The sequence below is a fragment of the Saccopteryx leptura genome, chromosome 7 (genome assembly GCF_036850995.1).
Source record: "Saccopteryx leptura isolate mSacLep1 chromosome 7, mSacLep1_pri_phased_curated, whole genome shotgun sequence".
Classification (NCBI taxonomy): Eukaryota; Metazoa; Chordata; class Mammalia; order Chiroptera; family Emballonuridae; genus Saccopteryx; species Saccopteryx leptura.
This window is the reverse complement of record NC_089509.1, coordinates 116,327,234-116,340,303: the sequence shown is the minus strand read 5'-3', so window position 1 is coordinate 116,340,303 and position 13,070 is coordinate 116,327,234.

Below are 13,070 nucleotides of genomic sequence, written 5' to 3'. Positions count from 1 at the left end.
GGCCCTCCCTGGCCCAGCGGACACCTGTTTCACATTGAATGTGCCCCGACGACGACGCTGGAGCACTCGATACATCTGTTCCGCACGATCTGATCGAGCCCGGGGCTGTTTTCAGTCTCCGAGAGGAAGCTGCGCGCGGAGGGTTTCTGAGAGGGTGGCGTACGTGTCCCCGCCCGCATCGGAAGTGAGAAATGAAGAGCTATGTGGTTTCACCCCCTGAGGTTTGCAGAATGTGAGCTGGCTTTCTTGGAACAGAAGGAGGGACCAGATGGGCCACTCGGGGCCTCACCTTCTCCCAAGGAGTGTCCCGTCCCGGTGAATGTGTCCTCCGAGGGTGACCGGGTGACCGTTCCGTGTACTGAGTGAAAGAAAGAACCAAAACAACATTCAAAGTTGTAGTTAGAGCACAGGTTCAAGAGGACAAGCGTCTCTTTTGCATGTGCTAATTAAAAATGAACATAGTTAAGTACAGCTCTACGGAGGTTTCTATTCTGACTCAGTCCCTAGGTCATCCTGATAATAACAGCCATTGCTAAGCTTTATTGAGCGCTCAGTATGTGCTGGGCACCATGCTAGGCGCCTTATCTGCTCGATCGCCTTTCCTCCCTGGAGCCCCAAGAGATCCGTTCATTGGCCCTGGCCGGTTGGCTCAGCGGTAGAGCGTCGGCCTAGCGTGCGGAGGACCCGGGTTCGATTCCCGGCCAGGGCACATAGGAGAAGTGCCCATTTGCTTCTCCACCCCCCCCTCCTTCCTCTCTGTCTCTCTCTTCCCCTCCTGCAGCCAAGGCTCCATTGGAGCAAAGATGGCCCGGGCGCTGAGGATGGCTCTGTGGCCTCTGCCTCAGGCGCTAGAGTGGCTCTGGTCGCAACATGGCGACGCCCCGGAGGGGCAGAGCATCGCCCCCTGGTGGGTAGAGCGTCGCCCCTGGTGAGCGTGCCGGGTGGATCCCGGTCGGGCGCATGCGGGAGTCTGTCTGACTGTCTCTCCCTGTTTCCAGCTTCAAAAAAATGCAAAAAAACAAAAACAACAACAACAACAAAAAAAAGAGATCCGTTCATTAATCAAATAAATTAATCAGTCGATGTACCTGCCCCAACAGATGAGGCTACGGGGGAAGAAAAGATTGCCTCACCTCCTCTGAGGTCAGCTGGGTGGGGGGGGGGGCGCCCAGGTGAAGGCCCAGGTCCCTGAGTCCCAGCGGCTGAGTTCCTGAGCTCGGAGCGCCCCCAGCCTGCTGTCACTCGGAGAGGGAAGCCCTGCAGGTGGAGGGAGCTGGGGCTCAGAATCCAGAGAGAAGAGAGTGGAGGCCATGTCACCAGTGGGCAGCGCCACCCTTGGGACAGGGGCCCCTGCCCCCTGACAGCTCACACTCACTGACAGGCCTGACCCCAAGCTCTGTGCCTTGCCCTTCCATTTTCTCTTTTCCTGCTCTGAGCCCTGGTGGAGGTTTCTGTCTCCTAGTCCTTCGGGAAGCGGGGATCAGCACGGTGGCCGAAACAGCTGGCCCCAAATCCTCCGTGGAGAACGCACCCCAGGGGCTAGAAAGCGCAGCCCCTCTCAACCGGCTTCCGCCCTCCAAACATTTTATTTCTGATTTTCTTTTCAAGAGACCGTGTGCTTGGAGCAATGCCTCCCTGGCACAGGGCATTTATACAGCCCAGCAGGTGGGACTGTGAAGTGTCTGTGTGCCCACCTTGGCGTGCCATCTTGACAGAGTCATCTAACCTTTCTCAGCCTAGATGCCTCATCACCGCAGCAGCAGCTGACTACCCCGGCCCTGCCCGCCCGGCCCTCCGGTGATTCCAAAGATAAAAAAGATCACAGATAAGAAGGCACTGTGCCACCAGCCGGGCAGGTCCAGACCCTGGTAAAGGTGGCATCGCGTACTTGGACGGTGGCCGGCTGTCTCCACCATGCCCGCTCCCTTGTGACCATGCTCTGCCTCTGTGGTTACAGAAAAACCCGGAAGCCTCGCTGCCCCTCTCCAATTTCACTCCTAAAAGCGCCTTCAGCTCACAGAATCAACCAAAGAAGATGTAGCGGAGAAAAGCATCTCTCTCTCTCTCTCTCTCTCTCTCTCTCTCTCTCTCTCTCTCTCTCTTTCTCTCTCCCTGTGAGATTCTGGGGAGGACAGAGAGCCTTAGTGGATGTTTCCATTAGGAGACTGCTGGGGAAAATAAACCTCCTTATTTCTGTCGTTTGCAGAATTCTCGTTTTTCTAATGGCGAACTCATGATTGGTTTCATTTCCTTAAACTCTAACTCCCGGTGCCATTAATTTCAACTGCCCCAGTCTTATAAAAACTAAAATAGTTTCAGTGTATAATTGAAAAGTCATCACAGGAAGTAATGACAACTGTAACAGCTTATTTCACGCATGTGTGTTTGAGTCCATTATTAGGTAGATGACTTTCTGCATTGCTGCGCAGTGTGGAGGGTGCTGGGGTGCCCATTCATCGTGTCCAGAACGCTGTTAAACATGAGATCCACGATCAATTGTGACCCCCTGTATACCGGGAACACTCCACCGGGTGGACGTGCCAGGAAGACGTGTGACTGGTTCTTGTCCTCGGAGGGCTGATATTCTAGCTGGGGAACCAGGGCTAAACCACCAGGTGACACGACACATCCTGCAGTGTTACCGCAGGGAACGGCATGAATTCGACCGAGTTCACGTTTTCCATAACATACTAGCCTCAGGGTGAAACTGGGAGTAAAGCCGCGTGACTGTGTGACCTAGCACGCACAATTTCAATACCTCCAGCCCTCCCACCCCTGACGTCTGTCTCTAGTTCTTCCGGAGCTTTCCTTGGGGGGGGGGTTCACTATTCTAGTGTCCACTGCCTCCTCCATTTTCTCCTCTCCTGCCCTGACCCCGCTGTGGAGGTGTGTCTGTGTCCTGGGAGCCAGGACCAGCCCGGTGGCCAAAACGGCTGGACGCAGACACTGCTGACCCCACTCACATTACTCAATTCTTAACGCATCACATGTATTTCTGACGTGGTTCCTCAGCTCCGCCTGGAAGGGACGCCGACATCCGAGAGCCTGGGAGCTGTCTGATTCCAAGATAGATCACACTTCCTCTCTTCGGTTCACGGTGGTCTATACTAGGATTCATTTTTGTCCCAGGATTTCTAACCAGTTGAGATGTCTCCTGGGAAGAAGCCCCTGGAGGGGACTCAACCACTAAACTACCCAAGAGAGACTCAAAAAGAAAGTTTCAGATACAAGGGGCTGGGGAGGGGGGGTTCTGGGATGGCACAGGGTCAGCCACTGAAGTAGTCATGTGATTCTCACCCCCAACTGGAGGAAAAAGCTCCACTGAAGTAGTCATGTGATTCTCACCCCCGACTGGAGGAAAAAGCTTCTTGGAGAGTAGTGTGCGGGCGGGCTTCAGAAAATATTCCTTATTATTTTTAGAATTAGACCCAGGACCATAAAACTCTCCGTTGCTTCTCTGAATTTCAGTGAATAAAGATGTGATGCCTAGAGTGGCTGCAGCCATTTTGGCCCCATGAGGAGAACCAGCCCATATAAAGAAGATGGCAGAAGAGAAATATGGAAGGAACCTGGCTCTTAGACCAGGGGTCCCCAAACTACAGCCCGCGGGCTGCATGCGGCCCCCTGAGGCCATTTATCCAGCCCCCGCCGCACTTCCGGAAGGGGCACCTCTTTCATTGGTGGTCAGCGAGAGGAGCATAGTTCCCATTGAAATACTGGTCAGTTTGTTGATTTAAATTTACTTGTTCTTTATTTTAAATATTGTATTTGTTCCCGTTTTGTTTTTTTACTTTAAAATAAGATATGTGCAGTGTGCATAGGGATTTGTTCATAGTTTTTTTCATAGTCTGGCCCTCCAACGGTCTGAGGGACAGTGAACTGGCCTCCTGTGAAAAAAGTTTGGGGACCCCTGTGGACTTAGACGATGTCACTGAACTGCTATAATAGCCAACCTGGTTGGTTGTTACACCTGGTGACTGCCGAGCCTCAGAACTTGTGGTTATGTGAGAAAACAAATCACTCCTCACTTGGGATTTCAGCTATTTCCAGCTAAAATATCCTCAGCTGACAAGGCTCCTTAGACACCATAACCAACCCTGGATAGGACAGAACATTAAGGCTTCCCAAAAGCTGCTGCGTAAAAGAGAAATTGTCCCCCCCCTCCTCCGTGCCAACAGATCCCAAGCAGATTAAAAGCTACCTTGATTGTCCCTAGCTGGGGAGGATTGACTGACTGCTTGGCTCCTGATTTCCCAATTCCTGCCCGGGAGCCAGGGACAGTCTGGCCGAGGGAGTGTGGCACACCTTGTGTGTAACTGGGAGTAAGCAGCCGAAATGTCATTAAATGTTAAGCTCTTTTACCAGCCCTCATTTTCTCAACAGAAATAATGAAGATAATTAATGGCTCCCCTTCACGGAGCGTTCACTTTGTGCACGGCCATAAATTAAAACACTTTACAACGCGATTTCTTTTCACCCTCTCCGAAGGGCTGTGAGGTAGCTAACGTTCATCCCTCCCGCACCTTCACGAGACAGACGGAGAAGTGGGCTTCTAGGGAGATAATCATAATAACAATTGGTGACCACGTACGGAGTGCCAAGCACGGAACTAAATTCATCGGCTAGAAATCTTATTTATAGGTTATAATGGACTTTGTGGGACAGGGACTCCTTTTTATCATTACCCTCACTTCACAGAGGCAAGAAAACAGGCTGGCAGCTGCCGGGCGTCTCGCCAGGGTCACTGACCCTCTAAGCAGAGTGAGGAGCCTGGACAGTGCGACTGCAAGACCTGTACGCTGACCCTGCGCAGCCCTGCACGTCCGGCTAGGGCCGGGCACATGGCGGATGGCCCAGGTTATCAGCCTGTCGTTGGTACAGTGTCCCCACCACTGCCGTTCCGCAAGATGGTCCGAGGGCTCTCCAGACCAGCGCCTCTCCCATCTAACGTGCATACCGCTTCCCGGAGGGGGGGGGGGAGGGCTGTTACATCCCAGGGCCTGATCTGGTGGGTGTCCTGAGAGCCTGCTTTTCTAGGAAGTGATGTCATGCTGCTGATCCCTGAGCACGTGTCAAAGCCTGCCTTCCTCCGGAGCTGCTCGGGCCCCAGGGAGCCCTGGCCTGAGCATCATCACTACTCTGGTCCCTCGAAGACAGTGATTCTCAATGGGGGGGGGGGGCTGAGGAAGGGTGCAGGTCAGCCAAGAAACCACGCAAACAAGAGTCAGCCAGAAGACACTGGCCACAGTCATGATGCTGCACTGTCGATGAACCTTGTGAACAGTATGCTAAGTGAAAGAAGCCAGACAGAAAGGGTCATATATCGTGTGGCTGGGTTCCTCTGGGATGTGCAGAATCAGCAGACCCATAAAGACAGGAAGTAGAGAGTGGTTGTCAGGGGGTGGGTGGGGGTGGGGGGAGTGACTCCCTGGGGATACGGGGTTACTTGGAAGGGTGGTGGAATTAAATAATCGTAATGGTTACACATCACTGTAAATACAGTAACTAGAAACCACTGAATTGGGACTCTAAAGCCAATACGACATGTATCTCAGTTTTGAAAGTTGCAAAAACAAAAACAACCCCCCAAATTAATCCCTTCTCTAACAGGTAGTGGGAGCCATCCTCAAGGGTCTTCACTAACACATTGGTTGCTAGGCAGCTGACAAAATGATCAATTGTAACAGTTTCTTTAGAGTATATTATTGTGAGTTTCTCAAATGGAATCCACTTAGGTGGCATTATGACAGGAGAGGGCGGGAGAGGTTGCTGACAGAAGGAGCACGTGTGTGGAGAAGGTTCCAGAAGATATGGAATGCATTTGATTCCTTCGTGAATCAAATATGTCTGGGCCCCGTGCAGCTGCTGTGCGTTTTGGACCTGGTGAACCTCCACAAGGAAAACCAGGGTGTCCTGCCCTGCACCCCACACCTGGCTGGGGTGGTGGTATTCTTCACATAAAAGGTGAAAATGACTCATTTTCTTTCTGTAACGGAAAGCACTAGAAAACCTCCGTGTGAGGGCCAGTTTTCAAAATGACTAACCTTCCGTTCATGTGAACTAGGTTTCTGAACACAGCGGCTTTCTCTGAGCTCTGTTCAGGAGCGCACCGTGGTCCACGGCCTCTGCTACGACGTGAACCAGCGTCCCTACCCTCCCCCCCCCCCCCCCGCCCCCCCCGCCCCCCCGCCCCCCCCGCCCCCCCGCCCCCCCCCCGCTCCCCCGCCCCCCCCCCCGCTCCCCCCACCCCCGCGCACCTGGCCACGCATGCGCACTGAGCTGAGGCTGCGTGGGCCTTCAGAGCTGAAGACTCTTTAAGAGAAGGATCCCTGGTGGCTGCCGGTGTCACCGATGTAGAGTGAACAAACGTGTTAAAAGCGCTCGGCTGCGGCACAGGCCCCAGGTACCTAGGAGGCCACAGGTAGCCCGTACCCGGCCAAACTTAGCCTGGTTCGGTCCAGTTCCCTGTGGGTGTCAGCGCACCCGCCATGCCAAGCGATCCCTCCCTCACCACGTGTCTGGCAACTTGGTGAAGCTCAGGTAACCGTGGTGCCGAACTGGGACCCCACACCACATTTCCTCCTCAAACCTGGGATTTTGTGAAACTGAAACCCAAGTGTTTTCCAAACACCAGTCCAGCAGAAGTTTTGTGCGGGTTCCTGAAGGGGTTAACCGCCCAGATGTTGCATGAAGATTCTAGACCCTGTGCTCTTACTTGAATTCGTTGGTGCTCAGGGTGATTTCGGCCTTAGCAAGTCCCTGAAATGACTCTCCTGTTTCACTGATCTCCATGTGTAGAAAGGTTGAAAACCACTGACCTGGAAGATGGGACATTTTTCTCTAGAGCCCTGACTGCACTGTTAGTCCTGCCGTCTCCTGCATTTATAGCCTTCGAAGGGTCAGCAGATCCGTTTTCACAGGCTGGGTCCCTATGACGCTCGCAGCGATAGCTTTCTTGTGAGGAGGAGGGGGGGTGTGCCAGGGCCCCTAGAAGGGGACATCTCATCCTGAGATGTGTGTGCCCGGAGTTTGCATTCCGTTGTCCCGTGCAGAAATAAACACCCAAAGAGCGGATGCATTCCCGAATGGATGATCTTCAGGTGGGTTATTAGAGAGTGATGCACGTCTTGGGGGGAAGCCCCAGCGCTCTAGTTCTGTGCGGCCCTGGAAACCCGTCCTGTCAGACTCGCCGGCTTTGTGGCCAGTCTGCCAACACACGACCGTGGATTCTGACTGCCTTCCCTGGCGACCCTGCTTGTCCTCGAGCTGTGAAATAAAATGTGTGTGCCCTCTGATGCTGTGACCCCAGTCCTTCCTGTCTTTGAGGGGGGCACAGGATTCCTCAGTCTTTGAACAATCAGTTCATGTGTCCGATTGCCAGACCAGAGTGTAATCAATACTTAGTTATGAGGGCAAGTGTCGACCTGCAACTTGCTGAGCTTAGCAAGTGAAATATGTATGACCCGACCAACCGGTTTCCACTGGTCTCTGTCGTCACAGCCAGCCTCGAGGCCCGACGGCCCGCATCCAGAGTTCCTCTGCTTTGGGCACGGGCAGTACCTTGCAGAAGTTATGTTCCAGGAAGTCTGAGGAGACCTAGAGTTGAGGAGTTAAAAAGTCACACTGGAAGATACGCATTCTCTCCCACGTCATTCTTGGCTGTCTCAGGTAAATGCCATATTTAATAGGAGTTTCTTCAACATCTAGTTTGAGCACGGGAAGCGGCCCTAGGGCTGAGAGCCTGGACGACCTTTCTGGAAGGAACGCCCTCAAAGGGGAGGAGCCAAGACAGACTCTCAGTGCAGCTGCCCCAGGCGGGAGCCTATCGGGTGGGGGGTGGGGATGTGTCTCACAGGGAAACCTATGGGAAACAAACATCAAAACGGCCGTTCCTGGGCCCCGACCCAGACTAACAGCAAGAACCTGCTCCTCTGTACGTTTGAGAAGCTTCCGGAAGTCCCTGTACGCTGGGAAACGGAGGTCCTCCACTCCAACATCTCCACGTTTGCAGCTGCCCGACTCTTACAAAACCTTCTTTATTCCTCCCAAAGCAGACCAGACGCTGCGGTCTGAGGTCAGGCCCTGCTCTCTCCCAGCTGTCCCTGAGAGTGGACAGCTCCGTCTGGAGGAACCGGTGGCGGGTCCTGGGACGGGCGACCCCCCACTCTTGATGTCTGCCTCCCCAGGAGCTGAGGGAACCCCAACCCTGCCTGGGGCCCATTGCTCCCCCGGTGTCCGGCCGGGCCCACTGCCGGGAAGCTTGGTTTTGCTCCTTCTCACCCCTCCCTCCCGCGGCTCGACCTCACTGCCCGCACAACCGTCTGGTGGGCAGCACGGAAGATAAATGCATGTTCTGGGCACCAAGCCCCCCAAAGGGGGCAGCAGCCATCCCTGACCTCTACGGCCTCAGGGGCCACAGTCCCTAACTCTGTGCCACGTTCCCCGCGGTTGGCAGAGTGAGTCAAGGCCGAGCGTGCCTGGAAACGAGGGGTGCTCTCGGGAAGGGCAGGGGTGGGGAGACCCAGGACCTGACGTGGAAGCTTCTGGGGGCACACGGGCACTGAGGCCCTTTGACGATTCTGAACTTCACCCGAGTGCAGTGAGATGGGGTGAGTCCGACTCTTCGCCGGGCTGTGAGGGTCTGGAGGGTGCAAAGAGGTTCCATCCGTCCCTGAGGGGCCGCAGACGAGAGGAGGGAGACACAGGCCGGGATTCCGTGAGACGTGAGGGTCAGAGACAGTAAAGTGTCCTACGGGGAATGGGGTGGGAGGGAGTCTAAAGCAGGGGTCCCCAAACTAGGGCCTGCGAGCTGCATGCAGCCCCCTGAGGCCACTTATCCGCCCCCGCCGCACTTCCGGAAGGGGCACCTCTTTCATTGGTGGTCAGTGAGAGGAGCACAGGATGCGGGTGCAAAGCGCGGTGTCGCTCACGTACAGTACTACTTCCGGTGACGCGGGACACACACGTCACGGCTCCGGAAGCGCGTCATATCACTTGTCCTGGCTAGCAGTGACCAATATGGAACCGGACATTGACCATCTCATTAGCCAAAAGCAGGCCCATAGTTTCCACTGAAATACTGGTCAGTTTGTTGATTTAAATTTACTTGTTCTTTATTTTAAATATTGTATTTGTTCCCGTTTTGTTTTTTTACTTTAAAATAAGATATGTGCATGTGCATAGGGATTTGTTCATAGTTTTTTTTTTATAGTCTGGCCCTCCAACGGTCTGAGGGACAGTGAACTGGCCCCCTGTGTAAAAAAGTTTGGGGACCCCTGGTCTAAAGGAAGAAATAGGAGGTTTTCACTGGGCTGTCATGCTTGGAAACAGGTTCCACTGACTAGAATTTTAATGAGCAACTACTGCTTTGTAGACCTTATATCCTGGGTACCTGAGATAGAGATGTGAACCAGGTGCAGGCCCCAGAACCCTGCTGCCTGCCGGAGGCCACAGACTGAAAACCAAATAAACTGCATGACAGTGTCCTAGAGACAGCCTCTGGCAATAGACAGCCGTGGAAGGAGCCTGCCAGGTGGCACCCGGGAGAGTTCTCTGCGGAAGGTGCTGTCGGGGCTGCTGGCCGGGGACACTGCCCGTGCATGGCCGTAGCTGGCTGGCATCCTTGTCACTGGTCTGCGTCCCTTCTCTCTCTGGCATTACTCAGTCCATCCCTTTCTTACAGCCCATTACTCCCTTCACCTGGGTGATACGTCTCCCTTCCACCTTCTCGGAGTCCTTGGGTAGCGTGTAGGGTCTGCAGGTGGCCTGTCAGCGGAGGCTCCGTGCCCCAGCTTGGGCGTGCAGGGCAGTGCCAGTGCAGCGGTCCCAGGCTGGGCAGAAGCAGGCAGTGCCCTCCAGGATGGACCTGTCGGAAGGCAGCTGGTCAGTGGTCTCGGTGGTGGCAGTCTGGGAGGTAGTTCGGAGGGAAGGGGCTGCCCAAGTGGGGGCTCCACGGTCTGAGTAAAGGACGCTGTCACCAGAAAGGGTGTGCCACAGGGCTGTGGATGAGGGTCTTGTGGGGAGAACACACCTGATCTGGCCTCCTGTGGCCCTAAGCATGGCACAGTATGTCCTAATTAGTTTGTGCCACCATACCAAGACACCTTAAGTCAGGGAGCTTAAACATCATAACATTTTTCTCAGAGTTCTGGAGGCTGGAAGTCCGAGGTCGAGATGACGGTCTGGTGAAGCTTTCTTCTTCGGCTTCTCACTGTGTCCTCACACGGTAAAGGGTAAGTGACCCTGAGCTCTCCTACAAGGCCACTCATCCCATTACAAGGGCCCCACACTCATGGCCTTACATAAACCTAGGACTTCCCAAATGTTCCATCACCAAAGACCAGCACATTGAGAGGTAGGGGTTCCAGCACATGAGTTAGGGGGACAGCGTTCAGTCTGTGGCCCAGCCCAAAGAGGTCAAGGTGAGTGACTGAGCATGGTGCTGTCATCGTCACCTTCGGAGAGGGGGCGGGACGGCAAGCTGGCTGGCCAGCGGGTTCCCTGTGAGGGCGCCTGGTGGAACTCTGGGGACAGTCTGCGGCCTGTCTTCTTAACCGCAGTCAGGAACCTGATGACCTTGGACCTGCGGGCTCGGGAACTCGGTCTCGTCCGGGACCCATGATTGATCCAAACCCGGGTGCCGATGGACTAGTTTGTAAGATGAACCACACCCGCCAGTTGGGTCGGAACCTCATTATCAGCCCGACCGATGAATTCCCTCGTGGGGTGTTTAGGGGGCGAGCCGCCTAAGCCAGGTGCTCTACCGGCAGGCGCGGTCCTCGTTGGTATTAATCCCTTGTTGAAGGTACAGTGACTCCTTCCTCATGTGGCCTTCAAGGTGCTGTTTCCGCCTCGATCCATCAGTAATCCTGTCAAAGTCTAACTGTCAAAATAGAACAATCTGGTTTACAAACAAGCTGCACATTTGATTAAAAGCAAAGGAGAAGGAGGCTCGTGTGTGTGTACGTGTGTTCGCATATACAGCGGTTCGGGAAGTATTTCCGACGAGATCGGGCGCGTTCAGGGTGGTATGGCCGTAGACTCGGGAAGTATTTCCAAGGGGCATGTTCACCGCCGGGAGCGGGCACTGAACCTTCGCATAGCGACTCAGTTAAACTCTGCAGGCACGTCAGGGGGAGCTTTCCTGAAGCTGAAATGGCTGTTTTTTTCCCTTCACATTTTGTAGCTAAGGGGTTCCTGGACCATTAGCTCCTTACATAAGGTGTTTTTTGTTTTTTATTTTTTTTATTTTTTTGCAGTAGTTCTAGCCAACGTTGCAGATTTAAAAGATGTGCATAAAAGTGAGATAGCATCTGAACTTTGAGCTACCAACAACCCCTAACTCCGTTTCTGAACTTTCTGAGAGTCGCCCGCCCTCAGTTCCTTCTGGAAAAAAGCCAATCCGGCCACAGCAGGGGTCCCACTGCATGGCCGGGCGCGACCTGATCTGCTCGCCCACGCAGCTCCGAGGGCCGGGCTGGCGTAGTCACAGTACAGACCCGGAGCGCTGATTGGGGAGACGGAGGTTGCTCCTGGTGGTGTGGGGAGGGATGCTGTCCTGTGTGCTCGTCTCCGTGGAACGAAAGTGTTTAAGAGCATTGAGGACGTGCTGGGGCTCACTCACACTTGTGGATAAACAAGTTCAGTTCCCGGCGGCTTTGCTGATCTTTCGCACAACCTGAAACAGGGACACCACGGTTTGTGAGGAAGACTATCCCCCCTTCCTCGCTCCCTGCCCCAGAGGCAGGACGGGGTCTGCGGAGAAGTGGCTCGGAGGGTGACAGGGACCTTCTTATCCTCACTTCCTTGTCCCTCGCCCGTGGCTGCCGCCTGCTCTGTGCATGGAGTGTGACCAGTGAATGAGTCAGTGACCCAAAATGAGCAATGGTCCCGCACATCCCCGTAGATGCGTGATCAAAGTGGCAGGTTCTGAGGGCGTCTGATGTGGCCTAGGTGGGTTTTTCATGGCTAAAACCGGGACTGAAGAAATATCAGAGATGACTTTTTAGCTCCTGACAGTGAACAACTCGATTGGATAGCCTACACTGAATAACTTGGGTATTTTGTACAGAATTTTACCATGTGCTTCCCCCACATACATCCTTTAATGAACGTCACACATTTCACGTGAAAGAGATTCGGGCAAGAAGACTTCCCGTCCGTTCTACAAAGAGAAACCAAGATGTTGGCCCGAGGTTACAAAGACTAGAAGGTTCCGAGTCCAGTTCCTGGCGTCGTGTGCGTGATTCCAGCTCCGCTACTGCAAGCTTCCCACGGGCTGGCACACATGGGATTCTGTCAGGGCTGGTTCTCTCTGCCCGGCTGGCTCCTCGAAGCAGGAGAGTCCGTGAGCACACTGTAAGTCAGACGTTTTCCTCTGCACAGTGTGAGGAAGAAGTGGGGAGCCCTGGGACTTATTTGATCTTGTCGGAGCTGATGTCCTCTAACGACTGAGGTATCTTGGTTCACGTTGTCTGTGATTGCTGACTTACATGCGTTCTTTTCTAGCGGTTTGTGTGTGCTGCTTTTTTCCTTTTTTTTTTTAACCAGGCTTTTTCTTTGCTGCTATTTCTCTCCCTTTTGGCTTTCTCTTGGATTGATGTGTTTCTTTATTTTCTTTTCCCTCCTCCCCACCGACTTGGAATCACTAATTTTACTTCTCCCCTGGTTCTGCTGAACGTTGACATGCACGTTCTTGCTCAACACATTGCGATATAAGCCAGCATCCCTGCCCTCGTGAGTGTACGAGGACTCCGGGGTGCATTGACTCTAGGCGCCGGCTGGTGTCTGAAAGGTCACTGTCCCATAGTTGTTCATAGTTGTTTTTTTTAGCAACACCTCATTTCTGTTGCTCCACAATTAGTCATGACTGTTGTCATTGTTATTTACAGATAATGCCCTTATTGCTGCATGACAAATGATCCCAAGCTGTAGCAAGTTAAAACAACCGATAGTTACTGTAGCAAGTTAAAAAACAACAGATAGTTATTCTCTCAGTGTTTCCGGAGGAGCAGCTTAGCTGGGTGGCCCTGGCTCAGGGTCTCCCACGAGGCTGCCATCAAGGTGTGGAC